Genomic DNA, 13183 nt, shown 5'->3' with positions numbered 1-13183 from the left:
ATCAAATCTGTCTTTTCCTTATTGGCATTTAAAAACAATTACCCTGATCCTTCTCTGTAAGATAAATAGCTTGAGCTGCTTAAATTTCCTAGTTTGATGTGGCTTTTGCTGATCTCTCTTGAGTTCTTCCGTTGTATTTGTGTTACAGACAGCAGAACAGTGTGATATGCTAGCAGAAGTTGTCTTACTGCCAAATAGAGGCAGTATTATCTCTCTGCTTGGCATTTCCTTATCCATGTACCAAACCACAATTCTATTGTGGTGACTCATGGAAGAAGGTAATATTGGATTATATACTTATTCTGTGGAATCGAGGCATAAAAATCTAATGTCTTTGCAACAACCTTCTGGTTAAACAGAGGAAACCTGAACTGCAGTCTGTACCAGATGCTTTTCTTGCTTGTGTCATATAGGAGTGATATTTGTAGTGCATCCTTACTGGCTTGTATTCCATGAGAGTCACAAGAAGAATGACAGGTTATATGAGAGGCAGTGTAGGCAGAATCCTGACAAGGATTGCTTGTATCAGCTTCCAGCTTGGCTGATCACCGGAACTAGGAACTTCCAGAACTAAAATCACTATTTTTCCTGCACTGAAGAGACCATCTCCAAGATGAGTTGTGAAGCTCTCTGCAGAGCTGGGAAGGATGTAGAGCATTAAACCAACAAACAAAACCTGATTCTATCCCACCTTGCCTGTCAGAGAGTATGCTTGTAAGTGTGATGTTTCCATTTCCCATCTGAACTACTGCAGTCAACACTTCATTTATGTTATGTCTTTTAGAAATGTTGTTGATTTTGATTGACTGAAATAGACAGTGTCTCAGCACACACTTGAATCAGTGCTGCAGGGACTCCAGAATGAAGGCAAATGTGGCAGGGCAGAGGTGCCTGAGGAGCAGCGCCGCAGCAATATCTTGCCTGGGACCTGCAGCACCTGAGACATTCATTATATTAGCTTTGTCAAGTGGGAACTGACTCTCTTGCTGTTACCCTACAACCCGTTGTCTTCTATAGACCCCAGATACTACTTCAATGCATAGATTTAACATCTAGGAATGCTAACATCCAGAGCTTAATTGCTCTCAAGTAAAACAGATACTTGGAGCACAACAGAGCAAGGAGGTAGATGAATAGGGGAGAAATAATTGGAAGAACATCTCTTTCTGTTTTTTTCCTCTAATCCACTGTATTGTTTTTTAAGAAGTTGAAGGACACCATGCAATCATGCAGCGTGTGTCTATACTTATATATTTATGGCATATTTGGGATAAATTATGTCTCTTTTAGGGAGTTAAAATCTTTCTTACCACAGACTTACTTGACAGTTCTGTCACACTTTGGCCTTGTTTTGATCAGCATGATTGGCTATGAGCATCACCAGCCTGGAGGACATCACTGATATTTGATGCCTAATGAACAGTTCAGAGGCTGTGAAAGGAAATACAAACAATAGGAAAATTTGTAGTGTGTATACAAGCACAGAAAATAACCCATATTCCTTAAAGTTCAGTATGAATCATTAGTACTGCTTAAGTATATCACAGAAAGTTAAGGAGTGCTTTCCTGGCAAGTTTAAGTGCTTTGACTTGGGAATGGGAAACAATTAAAAATCAATGCTCACGAATAAAGGGAAGGTTGCTGCTGACTTGGAGGGCAGCACTGAGCTGCATCTTTCTGATGCAACTTTACAGGCACTCCACTTTCCAGTGGGCAGTGTGCTTCAAGTTTCAGAGGCAAGACTTGTGAATAGAGGTAATTTATTGTTTGGACCAAATAATACCATAGAATGGCTGGGTGGACGATAAGCTTTTGGACATACAGTCCTTCTGTAGATCCAGAATAGCTGCAGCAATCTTAACAGCTTGTTAACAGTTTAACTATTGTTTGGAGTAGATGGGCTGCCCTGCTCCAGGCACCTGACACAGAAGCAATCAGTGACTGTAAAGCAAGAGGCAAGGAAGACAAGTGCTCTGCTGTTTTGGAAAAGGTCATGACCTGAAATTTAAATTACTTGTGAACTGTGGAGAGGCTACCTGAAAGGAAGGAGGGGACCTGTGAATACCCTAAGATCCTATAGGATTCTATATCCCATAGAATACATGGTTTTGTTTATTTTATGTTCTGAAATTTAGTAGAACCTATATGAATTCTGCTTTACAGATTCTCTTCTGAAGGGATTTTATACTTTCCTTTAAAAGATCCAGTCTGAGTGAATGTGTATGGGGGGCTGTGGTTTTTTTTTTCCTCTCTGGTAACTGGATATTTCTGCCATTTATCAAGTATGAATTCATTCAGGCATCTACTGGCTGTTGTTTCTTACCCACAAAGCTTCCCATTGGGTGCTTCGTCCTTCATATGACATGTACTGCTTATTGGGGTGCACAAGACTTGGCTTCTGTTGTGTAGCTGATTGTGTTGCGAATGGGATTTACCACCACAACTCTGGAAATGTGTTGGGAAAATGTGTTAGTCTAAGCATGGTTTAGTTCCTTTTGGCTCCTATAATTTAAAGCCATCAATAAATTTCTGATATTATATGAATTTAGCAAGTTGAAGCCTTGTTTAAAAGTGTAATTAGAGATGGGTGAAGGTTTCTAGGGAAAGTTTTCTTTGAGGCCAGTATGGGTTGTGGTTGCCGTTCAGCCTAGCTGGAGTGATCTGGCTGCACATCACCAGTGGTGAGATGTTCGATCTGGTTCTTGTCTGCCATCACTTTCTTTGACTTGTCTAGCAGACCGTGCAGGAACCATACCTGTACTTTGGCTTGGACAGATATGAGCAAAATGTTTAAACTCTATCCTCATTCTCTCATGTTATGCTCACGTGAATAAGAACATAACCTTGTCCCTGTGTTGCACTTTTATATAAAAGGAGCTCCAAACTTTTGTCTTGGTGAACACAGACTTCTGGCACTCCATCTTTGTTAAATCTGCCTATTATGACTACCTACTTAGAATGGGCGCATTCTACCTAGGGGAATCGGTACAAAGTAACCCTCTTCACAGCATTGTGCAGAAAGCACAGCTAATTTATCCCATAGCAATTCTAGATGCTGCTTTACTCTGTAGCATCTTAAGAAAGGCTGGTGAGATATCCCATCAGTCAGTAGCGGGATGAACTGTGATTTGATTAAGGCTTCCCTCAGAGGGGTGGTTTGATGCATGGAATGCAATAAGAAGTAGTTTGGAACACCCTGTGTCTTGGGTAAGGTGCTACGAGCCTTCATATGTAGTTCTCAGGACTCTCCCTTATTTTCTCGTTAGGTTGACCAAAGCATTTTGGCAGTGGTTGACCTTGGGATAAGTTGTGTACTGACTACGTGCCTGGCTTTAGTTGCAGTGTAAAATGAACGTGACCATGTTATCTGCTTATATGTCCAATCCAAAATTTCATACAATGGAGACATCTGTATGGCAGTAAAGACTATTTGGAAATAACATGGAGCTTCATCCAGCAATGTGGGACATGTGCTTACAAAGTAAGATTGGATTTAAGCGTGTTGTGCTTAGCTTTTCGTGGATGTTTTCCTTGTTCTCTTTTAATTCTACTGAAACAACTGGGATTTTATATACCAACTTTCAAGGAAGAGAATGTATAAATATAATTTGAATCAATCTTGTTGTAAACAGTGTCATTTTCTTGACAGTCGCATTCACCATGGGAGCATATTTTGTACTATAATGAGGAGGAGGCATGTGGGGAGAAAAGTTTATAAAGATTGAAAAATAAAGGCAGCAGAGATGATTGCTTCTAACAGTCATTTAAAGTCACTAAACAGTTGAATTCATCTGTGAGCAGCAAGAATAGTGTCTGGGGTAGTTATATGGCAATAGCAATGAGTACTAAAAACATTTCTCCCCGTGGAGGTTTTGCAGTGGTTCCATACTGTTCATTTAAAAGACATTTGTTTGGGAACAGAAGTGTATTATTTCATGTATCTTACAAGTCTGCAGAGGCTGAGAGTGATTCAGAACCTATACCTTCATCTCATTCCCAATGTCTGGATATTCTGTTTTTGAAAGCAAAGGTTAAGCACTGAAAATCCTTTGCCAGACTTCTCTAAATACCTTCACATTTCAGTTTTGTTGTCCTGAAGCTAACTGCCCACAGGTCTCTATACTTGATTTGTGGGTCTGGTCTTGTATTCTTTATCATTCTTGTTGCATGTGTCTCAACTGCAGCATGCATCATTGGTATTGAAGATGTAGTGTCTGTCGTGCATTGCTTGAGTTCATGACTGCAAAGTTGTGTATCAGGTCTTCCTATAGCAAACCTTGGGTTAACTTATTCTCCTAGCATCCCCGACACATGAGATGATGGAAAGCATGACACCTCTGAGGGCTGCATTTGGAGCTAATCAGACAATGGAGTAGAGGAATTTCTGAAGAACTGGTTGTGTTTTTCTTTCCAAAGAGCATAGAAGATGTACTTTTTGCCCATGCATATAGTACTGCATATGCAAGTTTTGTCTGCTTTAGAACTTCAGTGTCACTTAGAGAAGAAGGATGCAATTGATTTGCATTTTTCCACCTTTAGAATTACAATATTCATTAAAAGTCATTAGAAAAATGTAAATAGCTGCTATAACTGACTGACATATGCAAAATTAGTATTTTTATGACATTATTAAAATGTACATTTTTTACAGCTGCCATACATACTGCATTTCCATAGGATAAGTAATTTGTGGCAGGTTCTTTGGTGTAACTATGGCTAAGTCAGCATACCAGTTTTTCAACATTACTAGAACTGGTGGTCAGAAAAGAGAGTAGAGGATTTAAGTAACAAAAAATTACATTTCCAGGAGGTTTCTCCTCCTTAGTTATTTCATGACACTCCTTGTCATGATGTCCTGATGCCCCATCCCTGGGGGTGTTCAAGGCCAGGTTAGATGGGGCCCTGGGCAGCCTGGTCTAGTATTAAATGTGGAGGTTGGTCGCCCTGCCTGTGTTTGAGGGGATTGGAGATTCATGATCCCTTCCAACTCAGACCATTCTGTGATTCTATGACAGTCCACAAGACTGCAAACATTTACTTTGTATAAGATGGCTTTTATTTCCTATCTAGTATTTCTATGTTTTGAGAAAATCTTGAGCAAAATCCAAATTTCTCTTTTCTAAGCTGTAGATGCATCGCTTATGTTCAGAATGAACTCTGCAAGGACAAGAGTATTTCCTGTTCCTACAGCAGTACGTGGCAAAGTTGAAATTGCATGAGTGGATCACAAACTGTTGTTTTTCTTGAGACACTTCAGCTGCAAGAAGTCATGCAGATTTATTTCCATGGCGTAGATGAAACACTACAATGGTACAGAAGGTTATGTTTGCATCTTCATTGTCTTTCTTATGCCCCATTGCAGAAACTCAAGCAGTTGTTTATGGCAAGTCTGGGTGTAGTGGCTGGGTGTAGCGTCTTGTTCAGAACTGATGACTCCCAGAAAGCTGAGTGCTTGCATTTTGTATGGAAAGCTTGGCTCCATGTAGAATTTCCAAATGGGCAAGAGTTCTTCCATGTGTTCTTCAGAAAGAGATGTAAATAGCATCCCTGAAAAAGTTAATGATGCGCTAACCTAACGTATAAAGTTTGTGGAGTTGCCTTTAAATATGCTAAAGACATTATGGCTTGAGAAAGAAATTAGTGTCTGGCAAATTATGGGTTTGCATGTAAAGAACAATAGTGTCTTAAACATAAAGTATACTTATGGGAAAAATCCAAGCTGTGCACATTTGTATGCCGCAAATGCTGCAGTGAGGGCAGAGTGAAAATGCCTTGAGCGTTTCTGGAAGCGTCAAATGAAAAGATGAGGATAGTGTGGGGCAGTACAGTGTAGAGCGTTTTTGAGACTTAGAACCAGTAAACAGAGAGAGCTGTGATCAGTTTCAATCACAATTACTTTCTTGCTGTTATGAGGCAGAATTTGGGCCACTGAAGAGTGAGCAAAGCCTCAAAATGGTGGTAAGGTAACATTTTGCTATAGAAAGGGAAAGGGGAACTTCACAGAAACCAAGACAAAGGGTAACTGTACATTTAAATGTGCAGGGAAAGGAGGAATTACAGACACTTAGTCAAAATAAAGCCAGAGAAGAGGGCAATAAAGATAAGAAGAAACTGTCCGGAGACCTCTGACAAGAAGGATTAGATCCCCCCCCCCCGGGCAAGATGATGCCGACATGGGAGAACAATAACAGCAGATAACACCAAGAAGAAAACAGAAGAAGAATTTCACCCCAAAACATCGGCAAGGGTCACGGGGAATGGTGTCAGGGGGAATGAGGGAATGGGGTCGCAGGGAACGGGGCCATAGGGAATGTAATGAATATGTAATCAAACTGAGGAGGAGACTATTGATTATGTATTAGCTTAACCTATATCTGTAACACACTTTTCTCTTTACGGTGTGCAAGTTTGGAGGAGCTATCCCCCTTGCACCCGGCGCTGCGCAACGCTGGAATAAACATACCTGCTTTATAACCCATCTCTGGATTATAGAGTTTGATTCCGCAAGTCAATTTGGCACCCCAGATGGGACCCTCTCTGTTCGGCTGCAGGACCAGCTGAGAAGGGGGACGCCTTTGGCGCGCCCCGAGATTTCTCGGAAGGACTCCCCTCCCTCATCTGATCACTGCAGGAGCAGACAAGAACCATCTATCGGCGGACCAGGTATGTGAAATGGGGGACCCATAAGTCGTGAGGAGACGTCCTACGCAGGGCACAGTGGAGTCGGCGTGCTCCCCCCCAAGGGACGTGAGCTCACTGGTTAGGTTAGGTTGCCGGCTGGGTTAGGACTCCCTAGGGAGTGCCTACAAAGGGGCCAGTAAGTCGTACGCATGGTAAAAGAGCTATTGCTCACATTCAGGTGATTGCTAATTGGGCAGAGCTTGTCTGTTCTCTGGTACAGGGTGATTTGGGTAATCCTGGGATAATTGGTATTGTACAGCGCTGTTTATATAGGTGACCTAAGTCAACAACTAGCACCGGTGTTCTTAACATCTTTGGTTAAGCTTAACAAATGATATATTGTAATTCTGTTTGAATTGTCGTGTGAGTGTGGTGTGAGTGAGACGCAGCACAGCTGCGGGGCGAGTGCGGAGTCCCGACCCGCGGTTCCGTCCTCCCGCGAGGGAAACGGCCGGGGACGGACGAAGCGAAAGTTGTCTCCAATACTTGTTTATCTATGTTTTAATACGTGTTTATTTTGTATTATTAATTACTGGTTTTTGTAAAGTATGTGGTCATAAGTCATAACAATGCTGTTGTGTCAGAAGTGGTTTTACTTATAAAAGAATACGGTGGTTTATATTAAGTTACAATGGGAAAATCACAGAGCAAAGAGGTCCCTGCGCGCTCACCCCTGGGGTGTATACTGGCACATTGGCGAGATATCGCTGGGGAACCAGGAGGAACCCTGAGCCGAAAAAAAAAAAATCCTGATTAAATATTGTAATCAGTGGTGGTTGATTTATAAGCTAGAGGACAGAGACAATGAACATATAGAGGAATGTCTGTGTGGAATGAGCATCAAGCCATTTATGTGATACTGTGTTCTGCCTGCGAAGAGGTGTAAGGGAGGTGGGTCAGTCAGTGCTGGCTCTGTGGCGAGAGGTGTATAACTGAACGATATGGATTGCTAAGGGAAAGTTATAAGGTAGTAAGAGTGTTTATGGAAACTGAAGAACTGTGTTGTTTGATTTGTGGGTTTTGAAGGGAATGGGACAAACTGTTTGGCTGGTATAAGAAAGTGTAGTTGTTAATGTCATACGGAAGTATTGTTGAGGGTACGTGGAAGTGTAAATGAGGGTACAAATAGTGGAATAGTGTACAGAGGAAAAAGGGTTAAAGAGAAAGTAAGTTTATCTGTGCTGGCATGAGAACAACCCCCCCGCACCGTTCCCCTGCAATCAGAACTCTCAGAGTGGGAGAGGGAGCCAGGGTCAGAGACTGCTGCTGTAAACAGCAAAGGGGAAGGTGGAGAGGACAGGGCACTGGAAGTGAGAATAGCCTTCATGTGCAGAGATCTGGGAAATCTGAAATCTGGGCAGCACTGGATGGCTCTGGAGAGGAGTTGAAATGTAATGATTAGAGTTTGGAAAGTGAGAAAGTTTGGGAAGGACAAAAGTTGAGGAAGGCAAAGATAAAAACAGGGATGTCAGGTCTGAAGAGAGGTGTACAATAAGAAGAAAACAAACAAACAACAACAACAACAACAAATAACAAAACAAACACCTGATTGAGAATCAGAGATGTTCAGGGAATTGAGAATAATAACAGCTGTTACTGTTGTGGTGCTAGAGTAGGGCCATAGGACCCAGGGATCCCCCACGAGGAAAGGGGGGGGAGGGAGGCTTGAGGAGCCCAGGGAGGGCTCTGCCCCGCTGGAATGAAAGCAGTGTGCAAATGCAGTGGGACACTGGTAGAGAAATCCGACCAAGCTGAGTGAGAAGGAATTGCCTCTGATTGCAGAACTGAACAATGAGAACTTGGGAAGTTAACCCTAGCAGATACACCGATGAAACTGCAGCTAAGGAAGCAGGATAAAGTAGTTCATTTTCTGATGGATATGGGAGCTTCTTACTACCCATAGATGGTTTTGTAACAGTAGTAGGTGCTACTGCCCAACAAGAAAAGGCTTACTTTTGGAATTAATTAAATATAAGCTAAGAAAACAAGTAGGAATACAGAAATTCTTCTACCTGTCAGGTTACCCTGGCAAGAAATTTAATAAAACTGGAGCTAAGGGTCAAACAATATTGGCTGATTAAGAATTGTAAGTCTGACTATTAACACAAACTGGGAAAAACAATGTTATGCCCCCAGGAGCCACAGCAATCTCAATTAAGACACACTTAGGGGTGTGGGCATCAGGGCCAAAAATTAAGCCCTAAATACAAGTTAAAAGCAAGAGCTCACCCACTCAGGGTAAAGTGGTGCCCTTTGAGGATATGTGACTGTAGAAGGACAAAAGAAATAATAGATAATTTTTTGAGTTTGAATTACTAATTGAATGGGAATCCAAGTACAAAACTCCAATTTTGCCAATTTGCTAGATTTTCGGATAGCAAGTGCTTTAGTTTGGTAGAAGACATGAGGACAAGTAATGGAATTGTTGAATGGATACACTCAGTGATGGAAAATCCATGCACTTTATCAACCAAGTTAAGGAATGAATAGGTGGAGTTTGCCTTCTGGATTTGAGGGATGTCTCTTCTGCCTGGTTTGACTAAAGGAAGCCTAAGGTTATTTGCCTTTGAATAGGAAAACCCTAATAGAGGGAGAAGAGACTCAGTTAACCTGGACAGTGTTACCCAGGGTTGTGAGAACAGCTTAATGATCTTTGAGAACTGGTCAACTCATGAGCCTGAGACCTGGGATCCTCCATCCTAGGGTGGAACTTTACTGGAGCATGTGGATGCCACAGCAACAAAAGGACTGTGTACAATAGACTGAGAGTTTGCTGAGTTTCTTGGTTTACAGAAAGCACAAATAACTCAGAAATTACAGCTGGACTTTGGACCTTAAGGACTGCCAGGAAAGAAGCCATCTGCTAAGCCCCTGAGCTGCAAACTGCCAAGGAACTCCATACGTTCCCAGGAATGACAGGAGGGTGCTGACCATGGATACACAGCTACGGACTGATGGTAAACCTCAAACAGCTTGAAGTGAGTAAGGGATGGTGCCTGAGGGCAGTGGCTGCACTGGTGTTCAATATTCAAGAAGCCTATAAATCTACACTGGGCCAAAGGACACCAGTTTTAATATCTCATACAGTGTTTACTGTATTGGAGGCAAAAGGGGGACATTAGTTCATTGGCTCTCACCCCAAAGATTCCTGAAATACCAGGCCATCCTGGTAGAGCAAGATGATGTAGAAATAATTGTGACTAATACTGTCAACCCAGTATCTTTCCTTAGCGGAACTCCCGGAGAACCAGTATTACATGACTGCTTTGAATCAACTGAAGCTGCACATTCCAGCCGGTCAGTCGAACCTGAAGGACGAACCCTTAGAAGATGCAGAAGACACCTGGGTTACCAGCAGCTGCAGTTTTATGAGACAAGGAGACTGTAAGGCAGGACATGCAGTAACTGCTACTGACCAGGTAATCGAAGCACAACCACCAGCTGTGGGGACTTCCCCTCAGAAGGCTGAAATAACTGCCTTGACAAGAGCTTCAATCATATGGACAGATGCTAAATATGTGCCACACGCTCATAGTACCATCTGAAAAGAGCAAGGATTGCTCACACACAAGGAAAACAGCCTGATTTAAATCTACCAATGGTTATTATATGTTGTAAAAGACATCAGAAATGTAACACTGTACAGGAAACAGAAAATAAGATAATAGATCAGGTGGCAGAACAGGCAGTTGAAGAGGGCTTCAATTCCAGACGGTAAACTTAAAATCTCTGAAGCCAAGTCAAAACCTGTAAAATATTCTAAAGAGAACAGGAGTCCAATTAATGATTTAGAAAGGAATAGAGCAAGTTGACAGATGGGTGCATGCCCAAATGGACATTGTTATGCCCTTTAGTATTTTATGGAAATTGGTTATAAAGGAAGATAAGAGAATATATTGGGCAAACTAACACCACAAAGTACAGTCCCAGTACCAGGAACAGGGCACAAGTGGGCCTCACGGGAGAGGGCCTTCCAGGGCAATAATGGCAAATTGATTTCACAGAACTCCCAAGAAAAGGGGGGTATTGCTGTATGAAAATTTCTGTAACCTTAGAAACAATTGAGGATGCTGCTGCAGATGCCTGATGGACAATCCAAAAGGAGGTATCCTGTTTATCCAAAGATGCATTGCAACATGGAGTAGGCAGGGATAACACCGATTGGGGAATAGTTTTCTCTGGACCATGGGATAAACTTACTAGTTGCCAAATTTAGGATGACTGAAACAGTTTTTCTTAGCCTGCGTCACCTTGCTATTCTTGGTGTGTTTTACTTGTGTTGTTATAAGATGCCTTTTGTGTCTGCACCAAGGTACTGGAAGGGAATACGAGGTTTGGAAGAGACATGAGCTGAGACAAAAGGTAGAGAGCGGAGCCTATTTTGAGACCCATTAAGAATCTAGCAGGTAAAAGACTGCTAGATTAAAGAAAAGGGGGGAATTGAAGAGTGAGCAAAGCCTCAAAATGGTGGTAAGGTAACATTTTGCTATAGAAAGGGAAAGGGGAACTTCACAGAAACCAAGACAAAGGGTAACTGTACATTTAAATGTGCAGGGAAAGGAGGAATTACAGACACTTAGTCAAAATAAAGCCAGAGAAGAGGGCAATAAAGATAAGAAGAAACTGTCCGGAGACCTCTGACAAGAAGGATTAGATCCCCCCCCCCGGGCAAGATGATGCCGACATGGGAGAACAATAACAGCAGATAACACCAAGAAGAAAACAGAAGAAGAATTTCACCCCAAAACATCGGCAAGGGTCACGGGGAATGGTGTCAGGGGGAATGAGGGAATGGGGTCGCAGGGAACGGGGCCATAGGGAATGTAATGAATATGTAATCAAACTGAGGAGGAGACTATTGATTATGTATTAGCTTAACCTATATCTGTAACACACTTTTCTCTTTACGGTGTGCAAGTTTGGAGGAGCTATCCCCCTTGCACCCGGCGCTGCGCAACGCTGGAATAAACATACCTGCTTTATAACCCATCTCTGGATTATAGAGTTTGATTCCGCAAGTCACCACACTCTCATCTCAGAGCAGTGTACCGTGAATGTGAAATAACAATTAATAAGTTTGAGAATGGCTTTCTGGGCAATTTCTAGTCCTTCCACTCTTGTATTAGCATCTCTGCTTCTCAGATATGGAATCTCAGGGTAAGCAGAGAGGAATGCTTTTCTTGGTCAAGGAAAGTTTTCCTGGAGAGCGAAGAGTGAAGGCATCAGTCCAGATTCCATCAGAACTGCCCTTTCAGTGGTACTTTTTATCTTATTTGGGGCATGACATATTCCAAGAAGCAATTGGACAAACTGGTTAAAAAATTGAAAATGAAACACCTGATTTTGGTAGTAGAATCTGATTAAGAATTATTGGTCTTATAATAAAGTTTACTATTTGAGAGACACTATTAAAGGGAAAATTGAATTTTCTCTGTAAAGTTTATATGATCATGTTTATTAAAGTTGCTTTCCCTAGGGCCACTTACATTTTGTTTAAGTAAAATACATAAAAAGTTAAGTACTGGTCTGGCTGGGCTAAGCCAGTTCTATGTTAGGGTCCTTTCCTGTCGTCATTACTTTTTTATGAAGATCAAAAGTTTCTGCATTGGAGTGAATGTCTGTGTTCAAGAGAACTTTCTGGTCACATTGAATCAGAGTGAAAGTGAACAGTTTTGCCACTCTCTTAATACCAGCAGCCCTACAGAACATTATGCAGTACGAATATAAAGTTGAGTTATTTTGGAAGAAGTTGCAAGTCTGCATGCTGAGTTCCAGATTAAATAATTTTTTATGTTGGCATTGAGTAGGTCTTGTGCAAGTATAAAAATAGCAGACATATTAAGCGTTTCTAAGTCCAACCTACCACCTAAAGATTTTCTGAATTCTTTGAAATCAGGTGAACAAATACAGTGTCTAAATTCTGAGCTATGCATTTGTAAGTTTCTCTTTTTAAGTCCCTGATTATTGAAGAAGAAAAGGAAACCAAAATCAGAGTTAAATTGTTTGCTCTCCTCAGGCTTAAGCTCCTGAATCCTTTAGATCTGTGCTTTTTAAGGTAGATTTGGTTAGCGAAGCATCTGTTTTTGTCCAGGATACAGCACTTTGTTTGCCATTGCATTGAGCTTTCCCTCCAGCTACATAAAAGGGCTTGCATGAGATGAGTGTTTAACTTCAGTAGACAAAGTAAACCTTCTGATGGTAGAAGCTATAATTTTAAGTGTCTCTTTAAAGATACTTAAGAAAAACTGCAGTTACTGAAACCATTGCACAACACTGTCTCCTCCTGCAAAGAAGCGTATAGGGAGAGTCAATCTTGATACTGGGTGCAGGAGCACTTTGCTTAGGCACAGCTGTATTAACATGGAATCCAGTATTTTAGACCATGCACTCTCTGCTTTTGTTTTCCTTTTGTTTCTGACAAGGAAAGGGTTTTCCAGGTTGAAGGGCTGTTGGGTGTGTGCTGGAGGAGGATGTATTTGCACGCTTTTTTCCCCCTCGTAAT

General features: G+C 41.7%; 1 protein-coding gene and 1 long non-coding RNA gene across 2 annotated transcripts in view; one reads left to right on the top strand and one right to left on the bottom strand.

Moving 5' to 3' along the window:
- FBXL7 (F-box and leucine rich repeat protein 7) overlaps positions 1 to 13183 on the top strand; it is a 154252-nt gene that overhangs the window by 110529 nt on the left and 30540 nt on the right. The window lies entirely within an intron of this gene.
- Positions 7167 to 11707, bottom strand: LOC146762003 (uncharacterized). Its single transcript, XR_014942815.1, has 2 exons — positions 11656 to 11707; positions 7167 to 7408 (listed from the first exon to the last, which is right to left on the bottom strand). It is a non-coding gene; the product is annotated as an uncharacterized LOC146762003 (long non-coding RNA).

Source organism: Coturnix japonica, chromosome 2 (genome assembly GCF_054131305.1).
Source record: "Coturnix japonica strain WE chromosome 2, WE-NBRP24, whole genome shotgun sequence".
Taxonomy (NCBI): Eukaryota; Metazoa; Chordata; class Aves; order Galliformes; family Phasianidae; genus Coturnix; species Coturnix japonica.
This window is presented reverse-complemented; position numbering and strand designations above follow the sequence as displayed.